A 12,572-nucleotide genomic window follows, 5' to 3' on the forward strand; every position below is an offset into this window, starting at 1 on the left:
GGTACCATTAAAATGCTTATAAATGCCCCTCCTCATCCCTGAATTGCTATGCCTTGCCCAGTTTTAACTCATCATGGCTTTTAACTCTCTTTTTTTTCCTGCTAGCAGTAACTTAGATTATGGTCTTGTGTAGCTGCCACTTCTGGTTTCCATTTCCAGAGTTCATTTGCTAACCTCAGGTTTTTTGAGTGGTCCCTTGTGAAGTCACATTGGTTTTTTACTTGTTCTCTGCATAACTCTTTTCAGAGGAATTTTAATCTGTGGCATCCTAAATTCAGTTTTCTTAATATAATTCTTCAGCTTGTCTGCACACCCTTGGATCTGAGGTTCTTTTTATCATATCCAGGCTACTAAGACCCTGATCTAACTAGGCAGTTAAGCATGTATTAATTTAGAGAACATGTATGATCCAATCCCTGTTCAACACATATACAAGCGGCTGTTCCAATGGGAACAAAAGCACATGCTGAAAGTTTCTGTGAATTTATAAAACTTCTGTTCCTGAAATCTAAGCCTCCAGTACTATTGCAGCACCTTCTGGCTCCTAAACAGGTTTTCTCAACTAAACAAAAGGAGATTTGCAATACTCTGTTGTTTTCATCTTTTCATTTTCATAGGACTTGTCACCTTCTGGGCTTTTAGATCACTGCAGTTTTTTTACAACCTTTAGAGAAAAGCAACAGCATGTTTTACGATACTGGGATGACAAGTCACCGTCCTCTTGAAAAGCAAGGGATCACTTATTCAGACTAAGCAAAAGGAAGCAGACTTTTTAGACCTCCAATTTCTGACCAGTAGAATTTGCATTTGTGGAAGAATCTGAAGAAATCAGCTGTGAAGGCTCAAGCTTACACATCTTCCTCCAGGGTTCAGGCTGAGAGCACAAAACCCATATGCTCTCAGGCCAGGCTTCAGCTCAGCTCTCTGTTCAGGTGACTTCTTTCCTTCTAGCAGAAAGTGACACCTACCATCCATACAGAAGTGTGTTTCCATGAGATGAAGGGGAAAGGCTTCCGACTGCCAACTCCCTGGAATAATGTGTCCATTTCTAGGCACGAGCCCTCCTGGAAGAGCAAAGTTATGATTCAATAATATAGTACTATCCTGGTGATTATTTTGGTTTTTTTCACCCCAAACTTCTAAAAATATTAATTTTTGCTCTAATAACCAAACGCAGATTGAAAAGAAATTTAAAGGAAGTGACTGAACAGCAAATGTTCTTTTTACCAGTCAGCTTTGAATTTTAAATTAGACATAATGTAAAGATAACACTTAAAAACTTTGCACCTTGAGACAATCAAGCAACATTCCCACAGTCAACCAGTTGCAGTACTTACAGCTTCACTCATTGTCTCCTAAGAAAAAAGTTGGTTTGCATCCTGGCTAAACTGTTGACTTGGAACATGATTTCCAGGCAAAAGGGAGAACAGAGCACAGACCTGTTTGATTCCTGGCTTGGTGTCCTGTCATTGGCTTACACAGCATTTCAGTTTAAATTATTTTGAGTCTTTTCTCTCTCTTTTTTCTTTTTACTTTTTTTTTTTTTTGTAGGTTTGCCTCATGTTTCAGTATTATCTGTTAAAAATGCTGTGCAGCTTGATACTATCACCAACACCCCAACAGCACTTTAGCACTTTATCACTTACTCCCTTTCAAGCAGAAAAGGAATTTTTCTTGGTGTTAATGGAAGTGCAGTCAAGGGCTGTGTGGGACCCCTCTGAGAAGAGAAGAACATACTGTGCATTTAGTTTAAATCAGGTTTGGAGATTTTTAAATAGAAAATTAAAAGTCTTTATTAACATAGGAAAAGATTCAGAAGAATCTGCATGCTACAAAGCAGGGTAATATCCCTCAGATGGTACAATTACCCAGACAACTGGAAAAGCTTCCAATTATACAAATAAGGCACAGCACTGCAAAGCTGATAGCAATGTGGAAAGTTACAGAAAGGTATTCAGCAAATTCTTCTAGGGAATAAAGGGCGAGCATGTTGCAATCAGCAGCCAAACTTGGATAACATGATATTTAACATATTAAAGATGTCTAACATTTCTTCATAACAAAATAGAGGAGTCATAAATCACAAAGTACTGATTCCTTCGGGTATCACAATTCTACATGTTTGAAGACAAAGACTATATCAAGTTTCCTTCTCATTATAATCTCCATGTAGTAACCCTGAGGTTGAAGAGAGAGGTGAGAGTTTGTGGAAATATGCCTTCAATGAGGGAGAGGCAAATATGCTTTGGATTGCTTGAATTTCTTAAGGCAAGAGTCTACTGCCTGAATAACTGCAAGCATTTTGCCTCATAGGGATGAAATAACAGAATAATTGGTATTATATTAAGTAATCTGAATATTATTTTGTAACCAAGACTGACCTTTAAATTTATCCACTTTCCCTATCAAATGCTCTCTTCCAAAAACTAATTACTGAGTCATTCTTTTCTTGTCTCATAGAAGCACTGTTTCTTTCCATTTTCAGGGTTTTTTGTGTTTGCACGAACTATTCCTCTTTCTCCATGCTAAGGCAATTTAGCTACTAAAAAACCCCAAACAAACACAGAAGGGACACTTCAAAGTAGCCAGACATCATGCGTCAGAGGAGAATTAGAGAATTCTGATAACTGTCTGAGCATTTATTTGCAATCGTTTACCTGATCATTTCAAAGTACTTTTGAGCCATTAAAGCTTTACAACATCCCACAAAGTTGGTGGCTTTTTAACCTTCCTTCACAGACAGTAAAAATGATAAAGAAATAGCTTAGCCCCCCTGCTGTAGGTCATATGGATAGTAAGAGAGAGGTCCTGTAAACAAGGTGACAAGGCTACGATGTTTCAGCCATTAGCTAACACCATCTCCTTCTGGAACAAGCAGTCAGTAACGCGGCTGTCTGAGGGGAATGGGGAAACCACGGCAACTTCTTGAAAATTATTATACAAGGCAGCCTTCCCAAAAAACTGGAGAGCCAAAGGTGAATTCTGAATCGCACTGTGTATCTGTCTACATTAAAATAAAACCAGTCAGGTGCTTAGATGGTGCTCTAAACAATAGAGGGGGACACATGAAAGAAGAGCCTGCTTCTTGCCATCTGCATCTCCCAGGAGCTGCGGGGGTACAAAAAGCCCATGTGTACAAAAGGATCAACAGGAGCACCAGAACACAGGGTGGGAAGGAAGGCTGCACTACGTGAAGGCCTGTGAGCAAGCTTTTGTGGGCTGCTCCATCGGGGGTCCACAGCCTGCAGCACTGTTTGCTGGGCGAGGCTGCCACCAGTGCCAGGAGGGGCAGCCCATGGGTGGGAACACTGCTGTGCCCGTGCTGTACCTGTGCTGTAACTGTGCTGCATGTAGAGCCTCTCTGCCCCTCTGGTCCAGTGCCACACGGGAGGGTTCCTGCAAATACAATACTCAGACTGGACCCGAGGGCATGGAATGAAGCTGTGTCAGGGGAGGTTGGGTATGAGGAAAAGGTTTCACAGCCACGGGGTGATTGTGCATTGGAACAGGCTCCAGAGGGGAGTGGTCACAGCTCCAAGCCTGACAGAGTTCACAAAGTGTTTGGACAACACTCTCAGGCACATGGTGTGACTCTTGGGGATGGTTCTGTGCAGGGCCAGGAGCTGGACTTGATGATCCATGTGGGTCCCTTCCAGCTCAGGGGTTTCTGTGATTCTGTGACTGCTTCTGAAGTTTCAGCCCTGTGCAGAGAAGCCTCCCCAAGCAGATTGCATCCAGCACTTGGGATGTATGGAGCTGAGATCATTACAGTGCCGTGACGACCACAGCAAACGCTGAAAGGAGTCCAGGCCATTATTGCATAAGACTTGAGCGCTTTTCCTGGCAGTGACTGCAAAGAATATGAAAATGCTGAAACTGAATTTATCCTCAGTTTCAACATCATCTCTCAGAAAGAGTCAAACAGCAATGGAATTTCAAGAGGGAAAAGCTCCCATAAAACTAATGGCTTTTCACTCTCCTTCTGTCAGCAGATGATTAATTCCTGGTGCTGGAGGTGCATCTGAGTGACTTAGAATGGAGTTCTGGAAGTCACAAAGAAGCAAGAGAGGTTCTGACCGAGGTTTAATCATTCTATTCTCAGCCCTTGCTCTGTCCAAAGGGCTGCTGAATGGAAGCCAGCAAGAATTTTGCCTTGAAAAAGGCAAAGGAAAAAGTCAAGATAATCTTGGTTTGCAACTTGGGATATCACATTAAGAAGAAACTAAAGCAAGACAGATTAAAAGTAGTATCTATCAGATGCCTGATGTTCAGCACCTAAACTGCTCTTTTTTTTTTTTAATTTTTTTTGTATGTCTACTCCCAAATCCAGTATAAACTGGCTGATTGGGCTCTCTGAAACATATGCCACACAGGCTGACACATTAATTTAGAATTGCAAGTTAATTAGAGTGACCCAAGTTCAAAAACTTTCCCTAGAGTGATTCCCCAGCTCAACACTAACTTGTCGAAATCACTGCAAAGTAGGTCTCAACAATCTACCTCTAAAATCCTCCTGTGCTACAGCTGAGAATAGAGACATGATAATATTTATTAAATGCTTTATCATCATTCTATTTAACTTTAAAACGTACTAGCTAGACAATATAAATCCAGCATGCATGCATATAGATAAGATTATTGGGGTTTTTAACATTGAAATATTTTTACCAGTGTTTATGAAGCTACCCTCCAAACATCTAGAAATTTTAATTTTTAGAAAATAAGGTTGTTTAGGAAGCACCTTTAACTTCTGCAGAAGAAAAAGCAAGTGTCCCCCAGAACAAATTGCCTGATCCACCTCTTAACTGTTGGAGTAACTCCAGCCAACTTTACATGAAACTCAGTTGACACGCTATGAGAAAGAGTAGCTTGGGATCACCTAATTAAACACCGTTTAATAAAGCAAGCAACTGTTACTCATCATAGGAGGTTACGTTAGGATGTCTCATCAAAGGAATGTGTACTGAGGTGTTAACTTCCTTCCCTGCCCTTTTCCTTGCTGTACTTTGTTCAGCTGCCCACACACCATCCAGAAGGTCCATCTGGTTTTACCAGGATATTATTTCAAACCTTCTTTCAGCAGGCAACAATGCCACAACAACAGCTGGCATCCTCAGCCTGTGCTTTAGCATGCTGTGACCTCTGGTGACAAAGTTATCAACGGCACAATTAAACAGGAACACTTTCCAGATACCACAGGAGGAACACTGTGGCTCCAGCTCAACCCTTGCCCTTTCAGGTGGCAGCTCTGTGCCCTCTTCTTAAAACTGTTCCGTACCACTTGAGAGTCTGCCTACAAATTCCCATCTCCCTCAGGTTCTTTCAGACTCCTGCACAGCTCAGTGGCACTGAAGCCCTGCTATATTGAATCTCTACATTTCACTTCCTTTGCAGAGGAATTACCTTGTAAAAGAGAAATATCATCTAACCTGGTACAATTCACCTTTGAAAAACTCCCGTTGCTTTTAATTTTTACATTCTCCACTTGCCTTTCTTTGTTCTCTATTGTTTCAAATCTCTACACACAACTGAGGTGACACTAATGAGCTGCCCAGATTATTTTTCCCTTTCTGTAACAGAGGGTGCTACAGGCATTATCCCTCAACCATAAAGTGCTGGAGTTCACAGGTTATGAAAAATCCTTTCTACCAGACTTGCAATTTCCTCTGCCATATCTTGGACTATTATGAGATGGACATTATCCAGCTACTCTTCAATTGCAGACATACTTATTTGCACTTCCACAGTTACTCCTGACTACGTTCGTTCCCATAGTCTGCCTTACAAAATATAGTCTCATTATCAAACAAAAGAAAGTATTCTTTAGTCTGAGATAATACTTGGACTATTTTCATCTTCATCCCCTCCATATTTGACTGTGGAGGAGACTTTTTTGGACCCTGCTTCTAATCAGGTGAAATATATTAAGTTACGAAATGGTCTTCTCTCCAATTGCAGCCCCCAAAAAAAGGTTCAGATAAGCCATTGATGGCACTGAGTTACATGACAGAAATGTCCCAATATTTAGAAATAATCAAATTTGAAAGTTCTTTGCTCTGGAATTGCACTAGCTAATATTCCAGTTGTCATCTAAAAAACCCACTTGGTCCAAAAGAGAGAAGAAAACCATTTCAACACGGATTTCAGCTTTCAACATACTTGTCATTTTGAGTATCTATGTTAGCAAACACTGCCCAGAAACTGTTTCAATGGCTACCTTACCTTATGTGGTGCAACATCCCAGAAGAGATCCATCCAAGTAAAACATCCCTGTCTGGGTCTGGCATGCCTGGGCCCAACCCCTTGTTTCTGCAGAGCACTCACTCATCTTCCAGCTCATCCAGAATACACCCTACACTTCCGGTCCACCCATCATCCAGCAGACAGAACTAGTCCTCATAGCAAATATAGAAAAAATAGGGGGAGTTTGTATTCATTAAATCCCCGAAACCCCTCTTCCAAGTCCTCTGGCTTCAATGTATATGGAAGATCTTTTCTCTGTCTCGAGCTCCTTCTGTCTTCACCATGCCAAAACCCCAGATCAAGCCTCATTTGATCTGTATACAAGGAGCAATTTCAATCTACTTAATATGTGTAATCAAATCGCTCACTGCTTGATATATTGCAGAGTTTGGGAACATTTATGAAGCTGCCACAAAACTTTCAGTGCACTGTAGAGCTCTGCTTTGAACTGCCAAAGAAACTGGAAGTTCTTGCCATAAAATTGAGGTCCAGTGTGTCACAGAGCTCACATTGTTTTGTCTAATTTGAACCTGGAAACAATTTCTTTGTTTTTTTCAGAACTGGTGAGTAACCACTGAGCAACTAAATTTATGCTTCCATGTTAGTACTGAAACAGATTTTCACAGTGGGTTTGGCCTTCTAAGAACCTTCTACCCGACAATGGCATCTCCTCTCATGATATCCACATTAAAGAACTGCTGAAATGTAGAATGCTTTTTTCCCCAAACATCACACTTCCAAAACAACCTTTACTTTTAGCTCCTATAGGGATTTTATGAAAGACCGAGGGAGCAAGACATCCCAATACAACCTCTGTATCATATTGGTCAAAATGGTGTATTTTTAGCCAGAGTCCATAACGTTTTATATTTCAATTGAACTGCATGCTGGTGAATTGTATTCCTATGAGAAATGCCTCACCTGACAGGGGCATGGTGGTGCTCCCAGGTGCTACACGCTAAAGTAGAGCTGGTAGCACATCCTTGCCTAGGGATGCCTTGGTACAAGCCATGCAGGAATGCTCTTGGGCTTCTGAGGGCTTTAACAAGGCAGGCACATGAGAAATGCCCTCTGGGGCCAGACCAGTCACCCACCCAGTCCTGCAACCTATCTGTGACAATGGCTGTACTGTAAATAAGTGTGTACAAATAAAAATGCAGTAATATATCTGGCAGAGCTCACTCAATTCCTGTTGTTGTAATCATTTCAAAAAAACACTCATTTTGGATTGGTAATGTTCACATTTCTATTGTGTTCTGTACAATCCTAATGACCAAACAAAATAAACTCGGTCAGTTTAATCCCTTAAGCCTCAAAGAGTCTTTCTAATTACAAACAATGAGCAGGCAGCACCTCTTCATGAGGAAAAAGGGAGAAAAACATTAAATGAACATACAAACCCCATAGGCTAAATTGGCTTATTAAAATGCATTCATCCTATGAATGAATGGCTAGCATGAAAATATGGCTAGCATATTTTATTGAGCAGAGCCAGAAAATGGCTCTGAATGGGCATGGAGGGAGTCTCCCATTTTGTTAGGCATCTTCAAAAGAGTAGAGAGCCCACTAGAACAAACTGTATGGGAAGGAAGAGGGAGGTCCCTACACAACCCTGAAAATTCCCTGGGGCTGCACAACACAGCTGTAGCCAGCCTGAAGTCTCTCAGTGGAAGGATGCCCTGAAGACTTCCCCTGTCATGTACCCCATCTTCCCTCGCCAACAACTCTCTTGGGGTGCAGGCAGGACCCAGTACAGGCAGAGCTACAGCCCCAGCTCTGTATAGGTAATTTCCAAAAAAACCAACCAGTTTCTTCAGAGGTAGGTGTTTGGCTGGAAATTAAATCTTTCTTCAAAAAGCAGGGATAGTGAGGAATACTTGACCAGACCTTCTTCCAGTTTTCCTGGAATAAAAGACTGCACTGGCCTGTGGCCTCTCTCCTCTTGCCCCTGAACTCACACACAGTGTCAGTAACCCGTGACTTGGAAGGTGCTGCCATTCACACTGCTTTCTAGCTTTGGCCTTGTCAGCAGAGAGGACAAGAGAGATGGAAAGGGACAGAACACTCAAGGAAGGCAGAATCTTTAGAAACAACCAGTAATGTATTCAGACAGACAAGTTAGAAGACAAATATTATAAAACAACATTATCAGATGTTCTCAGAAATGGCCTGCAGTGGAGAACAGGCCAGTCACACAACGCTGGCTCCCCCCAGTCCCAGCTGTTGAACTGTTATGAAGTTAAGGCTGCATGAAATACTTTCCTAACTTCACTTTTCCATGGATGTAATAACTATCCATACCACAAGGGTGTTTCACAACTGCAGAATGGGAAGAGGAGAGATACACAAGACACTTGGTCTTAAATTGTGATCCAGGCTATAAAAAAAAAAAAGAGAATTCTGGATCTGACCTAACTGTAAAGCAATTTCAAGTGATAATAAGACACCAATGATAAATTTGTTAAATCTGGAGTACATGTGGAACTCATCTGAAGCATACAGCTGAAAAATAAATACACTACTTTTAAAAGGGATGCAACAGGACATTCTGTTCATAACAACTAGCTGAGGACAGTCTAGCCTGCAATTGTACCATTTTTAGATGTAAGTTCAATAATTTTTTATGTATGTTAATATTTATTGTTTACATAATAGTTGATTAAGACAGTGTTCTCCTCCCCAGTTTAGAGACACCAAAAGTCACTAGGCACAGTACAGCAACGGGTTTACCACTAATTCATGGTGTAGTAGTCTTTTAGCTCAGAAGAAAAAAAAAATCAACATTTGGTTACAAAAACATCAAAATTATTTTGAATTGCTCATGGATTTCCAATATCAGCATGGTCACAAAATAGCCAGAGCCAATTTTTACTGCAACCATGTTATAAGTATGTCCATAGCAGGACCAAATAAGTTAATCTTTTGAAATCTTTGCCAGAATGATATTTCTGTGATTTCATCCCATGAAATGTGTGCTGCCTTTTTTTAAATCAAGCTTCAATGTGCCCAGACTGTCCCTTCTAGATTCTGTCTAATCTCTTCTTGAAAGACCTCAGTGTCAGCAATTTGGCTACTTCCCAACAAAGTTTGTTCCAAAATCTAAGCCTTTTGGATATGTCTAAAGAGCATCTCTGTTTTCCATCTACTACATGGTTTGTATTTATGTTATTTCTTTGTAGTTCTTAGCAGTTCTCATTACTGACATTTATGGACAACATTTTGCAATAACTTATCCCATTCTCATACACTGATTTCTGTTTTTTCACTGAATATGGAACTTAAGTCTCTAAGCTGGATCTCTTTTTTTTGTTTGCTGTGCTACAAGCTTACAAGTCAGGTGCAGAGATGCTGAGGACTGAAGTTACTGATGGATCTGGGTGTAAGTACCCCTAGCCAAACAGGTTCATCTACATATAAGTCTTTTTTGGAAGAGAATGCAGCTTGAAATGAAAATAAGAATCATTCTGTGACAAACCATGCTCAGAGAAGCTTTTAGTGGCTAAAATAGCACATTGGTTTGCAATTAGCTTTTAGAGAAGGAAAACTAGATGCACCCTCCTCACCATCAACAATGTAATTAACATCGGGCAGCTTGCTGCCATTCATTTTTCTAACAGGTTTTGACATTCCATAATTCAGGAACACTTTCCCACTTAGCAGAGACTTCATTTCCACTATACAGCAAAATCTTGAAACAGGTGAATATTGCCATATAACATTGATAATGACCAAAGTCAAAGGATTTTCTATTCTTTTTTTTTCCCAGATCCAAAGCATTACTCCTTTTTTTCCATAGCCTAATACTGAAATCAAAAATAGTTAAGGTGTATTTCTATGTCAAACACTGATAATTTATCAGTAAGGGGGAAGGGACAGAGATTTATTAAGCAGACGGTGACTCCAAAGTACTGCGACAATTAAAAGGGAGCATTCTAAATTTTCAAGGACTTTTTGGATTACTCCATGGAGAAATCAGGATGCAGGATGTACACATTATACTGCAACCTTTCACAACACAACAGCCTAAAGGCAATGAGAAGATTTGCATACTGCTGAGGGTAAGTGGTCTGTAAATCCTACAGTAAAATATTCAGGAAAATTACCTCGAGCTTTGCCCTCTGCATGATTCATATTCTTTCAAGTTAACACTGAAAACAAAACATATGAAAATGCAAGTATGATGAGTGACTAGCTGTAAACACAGAACTGTCTGGTCAAAAACAGATGTAATTTTTACTCCCTTCATTTACTTGTTACTTACTCCCTTCATTTACTTTACACATTATTCCTGCATGCAATGTTACCGCTGAGAATTAAAACCCCATCACACTTCTGGATATGTTTTCAGGCTAAATTCAGATTATTGAGTATTCAAATGAATATGTAATGAACATGGGACCCACCCTAAAACTCTCATGCAAACCTATCTTTTAATCTTCACAGAATCAACTAGTCTGGAAAAGACCTATGACATTTTTGAGTCCAACCTAGAACCTAACACTACCTTGTCCTAATTACTTAACTTTCAGAACTGAAAATTTAACCAGAAGAAAGATTTCTATTGATTTCACAAACTACAATTTTTTTTAACATAACATCTTTAAAGATTTCCTATGCCTGTAGGACAACCATGTAGGCACAAATTTCCCAATCAAGACACATTTGCTAAGCACAGATACTGTAAATACCTGGTTGCACATTTATAAAGAACATCATAAAAGACAAGTTCTTTGTTGCTTCAACACCCTAAGAAAGTCACTCTCTTTTGGAAACATTAACACTTCCTTCCAAAAAAAGAACAGTCCAAACCAAATTATAACTCCATTCCATATCCTGATAAAGTTTCAGAACAAAATGGTTTGTGTCGATGAGAAAAGGCCAAGGAAAGGCAAACAATAAGTCTGGCCTGCTCTACACCAAACTAGTTTCATGCTAGTTTGACATTGTAAAAAAAGCCTTTTCTGAGGTACAATTTATATTTTCAACCAGACAAAGACTTTTACCTTGCCAAAAGATTACAAAGAAGGCCTGGTAAATGAAAACCAGCCCAGCATTGGTATATGAAGTATTAGTGTCTCCTCCCTTCTCACTCAATGGGATTAGTTTACAATAATGTGTATTTTCACAACAAGAAGCCCACATACACCCTTGTCATTACAGAATTGTTTAGGTTTCTAATATTATGTCATATACAGGGGTAGGACTCAACATGCCACATGCAAACACCAACTTTTCATCTTCAGTTACTGCTAATGTGTGTCACAAAACAGGCCTCGGCTTGGTATTACCCCTGAATCTCTGTGATCCTTACATTAGAACTGCAATCCTGCTCTTGAGTGTCATTACTCTAAAATACTTCATAACATAAAGTCTCTCCAGCTACCAAAAGCAATTTGCATGCACCAAAGACCCTACCTAAAGTATGCAAAGATGCTCAGTTCTGTTTAAATTTCACAAGCATTTTCGTAGTCTTCCCAGGTCTGAAAGACCTGTAAACTCCTCATTGGAGTTCAGAAAATGCAGAGTGCCTTGGGTGAGGACCTTTACCCAGGGAAAGGCACTGTCCTCCCCAGTGGCAGGAGGTTCACTGCACACAGAGCTGCACTGCTCCATCCCCAGCAGGGCTGCTCACAGCGGCACAGCCACAGCGAGGCACAGGACAGGCTTTGCATGAGTCTGGTAAGTCAACATTACGATGGGAAAAATTCACCCAATGCCAAGTGCTCCAGCGTAACCACATAACACTTCATTTGTGTGCTAAAAACTCAACTGGGATTTAAATGAATTAGATCCTTGTGCACAAGAGAAAGTTAACCGTTGCTGAATAAACCTTTTTTATTAGTGTATCAGAATTCAAAAGACTATAGCACTTAAAAAATAGTTTAATTTGAATGCAAATTAAAAGACTGACATACTGTGTCTTCAAATATTCCTGTTTCATAATTGTTTCTTCTTTTTTGCTGTTGTTTTATGAGTGCGATATTCCACCAGGGTCTTCTTTTTCCTATGTGCAACAAAACAAAAGATATCTCCTAAGAGCAGATGAAATAAATCAGAACACTCAAAGTCAAGGCTCTCACTCTGGTTCGACTTAAAACAGAAAAAAACACATTACAAAGTACACCAAGAGTTTGCCAAGTCTCTTTAGTGACCCGGAAACTGATTATGATGTACTGCATTTTGCAAGTTACTAAATCTGCCCACATGTACAACACCAAAACAAAATGCTGGGACTCTGTCACCAACAGGATTTTCTGTTCAAAATTAGACAGATGCAGTAGCATAGTGACTCTCAAGGAAATCCCTTGGGATTAACCGCTCCCACCAGT

This window comes from Motacilla alba, chromosome 4 (assembly GCF_015832195.1).
Source record: "Motacilla alba alba isolate MOTALB_02 chromosome 4, Motacilla_alba_V1.0_pri, whole genome shotgun sequence".
Lineage (NCBI taxonomy): Eukaryota > Metazoa > Chordata > Aves > Passeriformes > Motacillidae > Motacilla > Motacilla alba.